Here is a 12485-nt window from a genome sequence, read left to right as displayed (position 1 = left end):
TGAGACTTCTTCACACATTTTGGAGTTCCACAAGGTTCTGTGCTAGGACCAATTCTATTTACACTATACATGCACGCATTAGGCAGTATTATTATTAGAAAGCATTGCATAGATTTCATCGTTATGCAGATGATACCCAGCTTTATCTATTCATGGAGCCAACATCAATTAGTTAAAGTGCAAGCGTTTATGTCTGAAAGACATAAAGGCCTGGATGACATGGTGTCTAACCAGATATTTACTCTGGATGGCATTATTTTGGCCTCCAGAAACATTGTAAGAAGTCTTGGAGTCATTTTCAGTGCACATTAAACAAATGTGTAGGGCTGCTTTTTTGCATTTGTGTGATATCTCTAAAATGCTGAGTTTCAGAAGGGTCTGTGGTTATGGCACAGATCAGCCCACTATTAGTTATGCTGCTATAAGCTCGGGCTGCTTGGGGACTTCCTGTGATGCAGCATTTCTTTCCCCACCTCTCTTCACTCCCCAGGTGTTCATACACCAACTCAGCATGCAAGTAACTTATAAAATATGTAAGACTGCCTTTTTAAATTTGCGCAGTATCTCTAAAATTAGAAATAGACATGAGAAATGAATCTCATTGTAAAGCAGACACAGCTCCTCTCTCTGCTCTGTCTTTACTGTTCTTGACTTCAGCACAGAACCCCTTCCAGCTTCTGACACGTAGCTAACATTACCATGTTTGCATTATTGTGATGCAAATGAAAATAAAATTGGATTTTAAAAAATTAATTCAAATCTAAACGTACAGCACATATGCATGGTTTAGAAATACTGCGGGTGTGTGTGTGTGTGTGTGTGTGTGTGTGTGTGTGTGTGTGTGTGTGTGTGTGTGTGTAGCTGTGGCTCACTGGAATCAGAAAATAATTTCTTAATAAACTGCATAAATGAACCTGAATGTGAAAGTCTCTGAGGTCAGCGTCTGTTTTGTGGGTGTTGGTGGGAAATCGGCAGAAATGGCAGCAGCAGCTGTTTCTTTATGTTCTTCAAATAAGAGATAACATTGTTTTTAATTTTATTAAATACATGGCAAACACTATTAAAATGTAAAGTAAGCCCAAACAGAAGAAAGCTAATGATCGAGTAAAGTTTTATATATATATATATATATATATATATATATATATATATGTAAACTACTTAGCTTAGCAGCCAGCAGCTAAGCTGACTAGCTGCTGGCTGCTCAGTTTATTAGTACTGACTTTAGATATTGTCCCCAAATCACATTGTTTAGGATCATTTGAGATGATGGTCATCTGAATGTCTTGTTCTTTGTCCACAGGACTTGTTCCAGGGATGCTGCGGCATCCACAGATCTGAGCAGTCAGGTTGGTGTGTAAAATGTTTCTATCCTTAGGCTGTTGTGTTAAAATCTGTCATTTTAATTTTGACTTTATGATAACTTCACAGTAATAAAGAGCATGAGCATTAGACTGATGATAGATATTTGAGAGTGCACAGAGTAATTTTTGTCTGAGGCACCTAGAAAGGAATGCATTTTAAATTTCGTTGTGCAACTTCTGTGTACAATGACAATAAAGATTCTGAAGAGTCCACATGAAGAATCCTGAATGTGAATCTCTAGAAACTTCTGTAATTCTAAAGATGGTGGTTGTATCGTGAAACATGGAGCCAGTCGTGTTTTTAAATCCTCTTTCTTGATGAAGCCGCCAAATCTGTGTAAGCGGTTACTGTCAGTTTTGAGTGTAGGTTGTGTGTATGGAGTTTGTGTGGCCTAGTAAATTGCAGTTGTGTCTTTGTCCCTGCTCATTTGGGTAGAGGCCTGCTCTTGTTAGTCCAGCATAGCTGCCCAGTGGCATTCTGCCTCTCTCCCACAGTGTGTCTTTTGTCCTGTCCCCCACCCCTTACCCCCAACTGGTCATGGCAGATGACTGCCCCTCCCTGAGCCTGGTTCTGCTTTAGCTTTCTTCTTATTAAAAGGGAGTTTTTCCTTCTCACCATGTGCTTGCTCATTGGGGGTCGTTTGCTTGTTGGGTTTTCTCTGTATTGTAGTAGGGTCTTTGAGGTCACTGTTTATTGTGATTTGGTATTATATAAATAAAATTTAGTTGAACTGAATTGGCTGCAAAGAACGGATTGTTGAATAATGACAGGGATACTTCCATTAATACATATACATGTGATATACATATACATTATATGTACTGTGTATTTAATATTGAAGTGTGTGAATTTCAGCAGTGAAGCAATGCCTGAACACATGAAGTTTCACCATGATTGTCATGCTAGGAGAGCCTCTAACTACACACATATAACGCTAAATTAAAGACAAGACATGCATAAATGGCAAATAATGCTGTGACATAATCAAAATGCCTAATTTGAAAAAAATCCAAACAAAAACTCGTTAGCCGGCTGCTGGCATCAGTATTGCCGTCAGCTCTCTTGCTATTTAAAAATGGGTTGGTGGTCTCTAACCGTCCATTATGAAACCAGTATGTTGACCATTAAGTATGAGAACTGTAATCTACAGTGTTTCTGACTTTACTTTTGCCCTTAATGAGTGCTAAAGGTGATTTGTGTGTTAACTGTGAATGCACCTGAGCACTCTAACAGGTGTTAGAACAGAAAGGAATATATGAGCCGTAGGAATCTGCAAAGCTCTGTGGACGTGGAACAAGGTTTGCCACTGTGGCTGTGTTTCCACCCCAAAAGAACTGGTTCTATGTTCTAGCAGTTCTGCATTTCCAACAATTTGTAGTGGAGCAGTTGTGTCACAAAAACAGACTCTTATTATTTTGTGGTTCCCAACAGAAAACAATATTTTAGGCTATGAACCTGTATTGTTTTTCTTCTTCTTCCAGCAGACGTTTCTGTATCAACTTAGACTAATAAATCCATGTTCACTGTTTGCATTTCACATTATTTTAATGACAAAGATGATTAATCACAAGCAGCAGTCTGAATAATTTGTAGTGTCATCATCTCTCATCTTTTTGTTTCTCGAGTCATAATAGTTTGTATTTTAAGCGAACGCAGACTGATTCCAATAAAGCAGTACCAGTTGTTGTTAGTCTTCTTTATACTTCTGTACTTCACTGCATGTCAAACTGAATTATTAGACTTTTTGCTCCACTAGATTTTTCTGACAGCTTTATTAGTCATTCTGCAGATTTGTATGTCAACAAATAAACTGCAGTGTATTACAGGAGAAGATAAAGGAGAAGAATTATTTTAATTCAGTGAAATAACTGAAACATGAGACATTATGAATAAAGCCATTGTGCACAAACAGCATTTTTACTGTTGCTACTTGAAGTATAAATGCAGTAAATGTTACTTGAACTATTTTGTAATTTCAGCACCAGTGTTCATACACACATCAGATTTAATGTGTCTTTCTTTTGCTTGCAGCAGACTTGGAAAAATCTGCGATTTGAACATGTGAACATGTTTGATGACAACACCTCGTCCATATTTAAACACTTTGCAGTTTTTCTGTAACACTGCTGCTGTCTGTAGTGAATTGCATGTTCATAAACTTTGTATGTGGCTGTGATTGATCGTCATTACATTTTTCTGTGTGGACACATTTTACAGGAAATACTTCAAACTGACTGAATCTTGCGTGACTTCAGTTTTCAGTGCCTGCAGCAAAGATGCAGCCATCTTGTTCCAAACATTGTTACATGAACCCTAATCTGTCTTCACTCTGGTCTCACTGTTCTTCTCTCTGCCAAGATCCCCTTTGGCCAGTCGTGTGCAAATCATCCATCAGTTTACTTGGGAAACACACGGCTTAATGTAAGCTTATTTTCACACCTGAACAGTCGCTGTATCGTAAAAAACAAACTCCAATCATGTAACTGTGCTGCTCAGAAATCTAACAAATGAACCCTGGTGCTGATCGTACAGTCTCTAGTAAAGCACCAGTATTTTGTGATCGTATATCAAATTATTGTAATTAAATTAAAAGCAAAACTTTTAATAAAAATTTGCACAATAATACTAAATCTATAATGAAAAGTTTTGCTTGATTATATATCAAAGATGGATGTAATCACTGTGACATTACCCACTCATTTCTGAACTTTGGATTTTGGAGCCAAATCATTCTAGTTGCTGCCATGTTGGATTTTTGGAGTCATATTTGGCCACGTTTTAATGAAAGGGTGGAGCTTTCCAAGTTACGTGTGGGTGCATGTCACAGGCAGATACACTTTTTACTCTCAGAAGCTGAGTTTGCACTGTTTGTAACACACTAATAAAATCCTAGAGTTTGACTCACCAAAACAGCAGCTCAGACTTCTTGGATGGTCTGTTTAGTACAACAACTAGTATGGCTGCACGGCACCAAACCTTAATATTTATCAGATAATTGCAGTAAAAATGTTCCAAATAGCCCCAGCTGCACAAACATGGGCCACTTTGCGTTGAGGTTGAAACCATTTTCTGCAGACGGGAGGAATCATGTTTATTTCTGCTCTAAGTCCGTGATTCATTTTTGGAGCAGGCCCCGAGTGGACATTAGAGGAACTGCAGTTTCTGGTTAGCTTCGTTCTTCACCCCTGGAGGTTACATGTGCAATAACGTGATCATTTTGCAGGAGATAATAACATTCTCACCATGTGCATTATCAGGCATAATGAATACGTCTCTCACCCCCAGCTGGTTGGGGCAGATGGCTGCCCCTCCCTGAGCCTGGTTCTGCTGCAGGTTTCTTGTTAAAAGGGAGTTTTTTTTTCTTCCCAGTGTCACCAAGTGCTTGGCCATTGGGGGTTGTTTTGATTGTTGTGTTTTATTGTAGGGTCTTTACCTTAATATAAAGCACCTTGAGGCAGCTGTTTGTTGTGATTTCGTACCATATAAATAACATTGAATTGAATTGAAGTGAATGTACCTATGGAATATAGCTATGGGAACATGCGTCCTCGACTTATGATGCTGAATGACATCACAAAAGCAGCCCAATCAGTGAGGTTTTACGACTTGTTGTGCAGCTTTAGCTTGTGTTTAAAGTTCAGCGTTAAGAACTGGACCCACAGGATGCAGAACCCTAGATGGTCTTGGGTGATGTGTGCTCTCACACACTGGCGGAGATGCTCAGTCAGGCTTGTTGAGCTTTGTTGCATTTTTAAGCAGAGGTACTTTTTAATTTGCTCGTCTGTAATGACATTAGGAAATAATCTGTGCTTCATGTCTGTTTTCTGTTCTTTTCTGAGCCAAATTTTCTAGGTCTGTCTGACTCCTCCTCCTCGTCTATCTCTAAACTTCTTTGTTCTTCCCTTTTCTCTTCTTTTCCCTCCATCCATCCCTCTGCTTTTATCTCTCCATGTGACGTTTTTAGTTGTCGATCGTCTCTCTCTCTCTGTCCGTCTGCACCTTTTATCTGTCTTTATCTCCCTTTACTCATTGCCTCCTCATCCCTCTCTCCATCTTTGGTTTAAATCAGCGTGACTGTCTTGCTCTCTCTCGTCTTCCCTCTCCCCTGCTCTTCTTCTTTCTCTCTGCTGAGATGCCAATTAGTGTGTAAAATACAAAACCTCAAAAAGCCCTGTGTGTCTGCATATAAAGAAAAAGCGGAAGCAGAAATCAGATGGATTTGGGTCATCGGTGCACAGAGCTTTCACAAGCTCAGAAATTCTTAAAATTTTCATTCTGGCTTTATTTTTAATGCCAAAACTTTGTTTTGCCAGATTTGACATTTCCCATTAAAAATGACTTTTACAGAACTGCTGGTGATCTTTCACGATGTACTTATATATAATGAACTGATCTGAATGGAACTGAATTAAAGCATTTTATACTTGGATTAAACACTTTCAGAAGTTGGACAGATTTCCAATTACCCCAAAAAGTAAAATAAATGAATTAATAAGTCTTTGCCCCACTTAAACTTCTATACTCTTAAAGCTAGAGTTTGTACTGGGGACATGTGGGATGGGATTAACTTTTGAGAGGGCAGTGTAGCGTGTGACTTTGACTTCCAGCTTTGCATTTGATAAGCCATGCATGGTAAAGGAGACTCTCTTTGTTAAGCTTTTTTTCCCAGCTGCTATGTTAAACATATTCCCAACATTTTATTCATCTGGTCCCTTCGCTCCACTCCTTTAATTTCAGACATCACCTGGAACGTCAGTGAGGAGGTGTGAGGTCGCTGGGTCAAGTGAAAGAGCAGTTGTGCAATATGAGCTCATTTCCTGCTGACTGTGAGACAAGTGCAGTTTGTGTGTCTTTCTGAAATAGTGTTTGTTCCTCTCATGTCCTCCAGGTGAATTTCCATTCATTATTTTATGCATTTTTCATTTTACACATAAAAAAGGAAACCATGTTAGGTGGAAACAGTATCTATCCAGAAAAATGTGAAAATATTCCAAATGTTTAGATTTGACTGAGCCGGGAAATCCATGGAAAATCCATCAGGGTGCATCTACAAGGGCCAAAACATGAATCGTCTGACTCTAAACCCTCGGCGCCACATATGAGTTCACGACCTTCAGACTTTGCCACAGACTGTGTGTGTGTGTGTTTCTCAGATTATCTTCTGTGTCTTTGTTCCTTTTGAAATTGCTAAACACGGTAAAAGATGAAATGATGACATCCATTGGCTTTAGTGCTGCTGGAGAGATGAAGACCTGAGATGATGAACAGTGACAGAGTTGCAACCTTCTCAACATTAAAACATGAAATCAGTAGAAATGGCATGTTTCCATTATGTTTTTACTTATTAAACATTTGAACTTTGAGTTCTTTTTATATCCTTTGTAACACACGAAGAACCCGGTTGGGATATTTTCTTCAATTTTCCCTCCTCACATGAAGCACACAGCAGGAAATGGTCCACTTCAGTCACATTCGCACTGCTGGAAATACTCCATGTGGTTTAGGCGAGGCAGCTGCCTGGACAGAGCAGGCGGGCGACAGCCTGGTGCATAGTGAGTGGACATTATATGTACTATTACCTGTTCTATTCTCACATAGGGGGAAATCAGTGCAGTCAGACGTACTCTGTCAGGCAGTTGTTTTTCACATGCACCTCCAAAAATGATGGCCAGAAAAGTTCAGCACTACAGTGATTGTGTGGAAACTACTTATGGACTGTATAAAATATAGACGTAACCACTGAGACATCACCCATTGATTAGCACCATCGTCTCTAACAAGGAGCGTAATTTACAAAATTAACTTCATATTATATTCAGCAAGACTTGAAACAAGTGATCAGGTCTCTACAGTCAACGGGAAAGTGTTTACTGAGGTCACAGACTGAGTGAGCTTTGTGCTCGTTTCTGCAGTGCGATGATTGTTCATTCCTGATAACCCAGATGGTTAAAAGAAATTTTCTTTTTTATTAGCTAAGATTAAATTCACCATTTTATTAATAGTTTAGACATTCTTCAGCATGTACAGATATTTTGTACTGTTCTTTAGAAATGATATTTTGAGAGTATTTCCACGTCTCTCTATGGTCTCCTTTGTTTCTCTGTCCTTACCCCTCACCCCACAGCTGCTCACAGCCAGCAGCTCTCCCCACCCAAACGCTGCTTATAGGAATCAAGTCTTTACCTTACAATATAAAATACTCTGAATGTTGTTGTGAATTGGGATTATATAAAAAATTGAATTGACTGTTTGTTGTAGCTGAGTACAGGTGTGGCAGTGCAGTTTGACTCTGTCTTTGTAGAGGCTGATATATCTCAACTATTGGAGGAATGTTTATGAAATTTTGAACAAGCGTCTCCAAAGGCTGAATCCTGCTGATTCTACTAGTACAGGATATGACAGCAGCTTGATGGACTGGAAGATATCATAGAGATATTCACAGTTCCCGGGTGATTAGACCAAATGACACTGGTGTCATTTTTCCACTTGCACTGTGAAGCTGACAGTTTGTTATTTAAATTCCTCAAAATGTTGGATGGATTGTTGTTCCAGGCGTTCGTGGTCCCCAGAGGTTCAGTACACTGCCAGATGTTGCTTTTAAAAGGCGGTGCCTTTAAAGGGTTAATGTGCTGTTCTTTGTGGATACACTGACTTTGAGGAGTAAAAATATTGCCCCCAATCTGCTGTACAATCTCATGCAATAATACAGTAATTTTAATTTTCAGTTAAGGCAGACTGGAGTCTCACTCTGTAGCTTTAGTTTGCCATAAGTCATCTGTGCAGAACCATTTGCATTAAGTTCCACTACCAGCCAACCTGAGGAGGCGGCTCGCACGCTGGCAGAGATTCATCAGATTTTAGTTTAAATTATTAATTGTGTTTTTCTGGTTTTTTCAGTTGAGTGAGTGTTCTGGTGTTTGTGTGGCAAAAATAAACACCAGGACAGAGACTGTGATGTTCACCCAGCATTCATCTTCAGGGTGGTTGCTCATATGTTGAATACAGCAGTAAGAACGTGGAACAAAGAGCAGAATTGTGGCAGAAGCTGCGATCTTTTCCTGTCAGGAATGCAAACTGAGTAAATGGCGTACCTGCTGAAACTGCAGCCTCCCATTTTGCAGTTTCTTGCAGGAAACTCGCTTCATTTGCATGACTTAAAGTGTACTAATAACTAATTAATAATTAATAACTGTAAAACAAAAGTTTGGTTTGTGTAATAATGCACACATTGCCAGAAGTAAACACAGTCTACTCTGTGTTTCATTTTATAGCATATCTGAACTTATAACCTGGCACAACTCAGTTTAAGTGGTGTGAATGGTTAGATGCTCACTGTCTTAGCTGTTGTTGTTCCTCTGCTTTAACTACCTTTTACATTAAAAAAGTACGTGTGAGGTTTTAAAATCTAAAATAAATAATGGTGAGTCAAGCCACGTTTGACAGAGAGGTGTTGACTTCAGTAAAGCTGGGAGGTTTTGAGCTTCCTGAATCGATAACTCATGAGTGAAATACTGAAAAAAAATGTTCTTTTCAACCAGCACAAACATCATTTCATCAAAATGAGCCTGACCTGGATAAACGGCGCTGGTCTAAAACAATATACATGTTACAGTTTGCAGTGTCACCAAAATAATTTCACCCATCACTGACCTCCTGCTGGATTTAAAACCTAAATGTTGGCAGGTATGGAACATGGGTGAGGACGAACAGACTGAGACCTGCTCCGTGTGGAACTGCATTTAAAACATCTATAGCGGTTTAACAGATTTTAGCGTGTAAATAAGTGTTTATAGAAAATTCTATATGGACACAAAATAGCTTTATGATAACTAAACAGCTGACAGTGTTGACCTGTAGAGTTTATGGAATAGCAGTGTTTATTTTTCAGTGAGAAACAGTTTCTGGTTTTGATACATACACTGTGAAATAATTTGATACTCATTACATCACTGTAATTTAACAGGGAAATTTGTTAAAGTTTACTGTAATAACTTCAGTGATCATTTGTGTTTTTTCAAACCATCACTGAAGCAGTGAACAACGCCTGCCCCCAAACTTCCAGAGTAAAACAGGCTATTATAATAATTTAGAAGATCTTCATTTAGCCTGGAAAAAGAGTTTGTTGCTCTATAAAAAAGCCCTCCATAAAGCTAGGACATCTTACTATTCATCATTAATTGAGGAAAATAAGAACAACCCCAGGTTTGTTTTCAGCACTGTAGCCAGGCTGACAAAGAGTCAGAGCTCTGTAGAGCCGAGTATTCCTTTCACGTTAACTAGTAGTGACTTCATGGATTTCTTTACAAATAAAATTTTAGACGTTAGGAAAAAAATATTCATAACCATCTCAAAGATTATTCTTCATGTTCGGCTGCTTTCAGTGCTACCAATATTTATTTAGACTCTTTCTGTCTGATTGAGCTTCCTAAATTAACTTCAGTAGTTACTTCATCAGTGCAGCTTTGATGCTGTTGACCATAACATTTTATTACAGAGATTAGAGCATATTATAGGTATTAAAGGTACTGCACTGCAGTGGTTTGAATCATATTTATCAATTTTTCCATGTAAATAGGAAATTATCTTCACACAGTAAGGTTAATTATGGGCTCTTAGATAGGACCAGTTCTGTTTACAGCCAGATGATGCACATCAATTAGTTAAACTGCAGGAAAGACATAAAGGCCTGGATGACCTCTAATTTCCTGCTTCTAAATTCAGATAAAACTGAGGTTATTGTACTCAGCCCTACAAACTTTAGAAACATGGTGTTTAACCAGATACTTACTCAGGATGGCATTACTTTGGCCTCCAGTAACACTGGTGGGAATCCCCCCAACAGTCACAGCAGATGACCCCCCATCCCTGAGCCTGGTTCTGCTGGAGGTTTCTTCCTGTTAAAAGGGAGTTTTTCCTTCCCACTGTCACCAAGATCTGCTCATAGGGGGTCGTTTTGACTGTTGGGTTTTCTCTGCATTATTGTAGGGTCTTTACCTACAATATAAAGCACCTTGAGGTGACTGTTGTGATTTGGCGCTGTGTAAATAAAATTTAATTGAACTGTATGTACATAAATTATTGTGTTGTCTATTTGTGGTTGTATAGTGCTGTCTATAAAATCTATTTAAAACACAAACTTAAATTTGGTTATCATATACTATTATATATCTGTCACCTCATCCGTCTATGCATTTTTAATGCTTGTGACAGACCAAGCTGTGGTTTTAGAACAGGTCAGGTCAGAAAAGACCAGAACTGTGTTGTTGAATCAAAGTGAGTGAACAGAGAAGAGCTGATGTGCAAGCAGTTTGCCTGACAAGTAATCTCACACACCCCTCTCTCTCTCCACACCTCATTTCACTTGGGTTTCAGGCACTGAAGAGAAACAGTGCAGGGGTAGAAGTGAAAGTGGTTAGAGCAAGACTTTAAAGCTGGCAGGTCTGAGGGGCACCGAGGCCAGCAACACACAATAATACGGCATGTATATACGCACACACCCAGTGAGGTAATTGCAGTTTTAACAGACTGGCCTCTCAATGTATTTACTATTGAGTGCACTGCTTCATTCCTACTACATCAAGTGAAACTGCTCAGTCGCCAGAGGAAGTCATGCTGAGACAAATCAGTCCACATCTAATCTCGAGTCCTGCCAGCGGTTGTGTTGTTCCTCCAAGTTCGGTATGAGTCACGTCCTTTGAATGTTTTTGGCCCGCTATAAGGAATGTGCTGATGTCGTGGAGATATTTTTATTTTGCTCCCTGTTGAGCTGCCATGTCTGCACTGCCTGTGGTTGTAACTTTTTACTGGCCATCAGTTGGTCTGTAAAACTTCCCCTCCAACATGACTGATGATGATTCAACAGACATGAGAAACCACGAATGAGAGTATTTGAAACAAGTGGCTTTGGCAAAGTGGAATCAAATAGGAATATATTTATTCTGCATGTTATGTTGAATGTCCCTGTTATTTTCATTCATTCATCTCTTGGCCCATTGTACTTTTTCTTCCTTTTTAATTGTGCAGCTAAGACACAAAGAGTCAGGGATTAACTATAACTTAGAAACCTGCCCTTACACCACAGTGCAGGAGTCCAGTTCAGCCTTCATAATAGAGCACTGTGAGAAGTCTGTCTGACAACTCATTCTTATAGATTCTAATTGTGATGAAGGAGATTCTTCCAGCTGCTGTTTTCCTGTGTAATACCTCACCTTGTACAGTATGTCTGAAACGTGAAGTATCAGTGACACAAAGACTACCCTGTGCTGCATTAATAGGATGTGCTTTTTTCAGAAATGATGGTATATAATTTGTATAATTCAGCCTATGATAGCTGGGACAGGCTTCAGCCAATTTATGATTTTCAGTTGGTTAATTGATGGATGGATGGATGGATGGATGGACATTATCACTGTATTGCTCTATAGCTACAATCACCAGTTCATTTTTCAAAGTAACCACCACAGTAATGTGCACATGCACATATTTAGCACTTACTAAAGGATGTTGCAGAAAAAACCTGAGTCCTCTTCGTGTATTTTTGTGATGGTGCTTCATTTTTTTTTGTCTCACACTATTTTATCCTGTGGTTGGAACAGTCTGACTGAAATGAATGAAGGATGTGCATTTCTCGCACAGACTGCAGCCTCGTTAGCGATTGCTGCCACACTTAAATGGGTCTCACTCTGCTCCATATTTTAAATCTTGCATTTTACTAGAGTGACTTTGAGTGTTTAAATCAGTCTACAGCCTTACAGTAATTATTTGTGCATACAGTTAGTTTCCATAATTAAAACAAGAAATCCAATTCAGTTTTATTTTATAGCACTGGTTCAAACAGTTGTCTGCTTATGATGTAAGGCAGAGAGCCTGTAGTATCAAACAGAGGCTCCAGGAAAACAGTCAATCCCTTATCAACAAGCATTTATTAGGAACGCCCCTTTAACAGGAAGAGACCAAAATGAATGGAACAAAATAATAATTGGTCCATTTTAACATCCACTTGCTGACACTCAACCATAAAATTATTTCCCAAGTGCCTCTACAATTCAGATTGCGATGTGAAGCTTTTTGGTGATTTATTGAATACTTTCAACCTGCCTTTTCCTGAGTGTTGGACTGTT

General features: G+C 39.0%; 1 protein-coding gene across 1 annotated transcript in view; it reads left to right on the top strand.

The window, feature by feature from the left end:
• The window catches only part of pcbp4 (poly(rC) binding protein 4), a 206741-nt gene that overhangs the window by 72402 nt on the left and 121854 nt on the right, over positions 1–12485 (top strand). Inside the window, exon 2 of the mRNA XM_030723841.1 lies at positions 1304–1349. The gene's annotated coding sequence lies outside the window, so the exon portion shown is untranslated. The remainder of the gene's footprint in view (positions 1–1303; positions 1350–12485) is intronic.

This window comes from Archocentrus centrarchus, unplaced genomic scaffold, assembly GCF_007364275.1.
Source record: "Archocentrus centrarchus isolate MPI-CPG fArcCen1 unplaced genomic scaffold, fArcCen1 scaffold_29_ctg1, whole genome shotgun sequence".
Classification (NCBI taxonomy): Eukaryota; Metazoa; Chordata; class Actinopteri; order Cichliformes; family Cichlidae; genus Archocentrus; species Archocentrus centrarchus.
The sequence above is the reverse complement of the archived record's forward strand: the minus strand, read 5'-3'. Positions and strand labels throughout refer to the sequence as shown.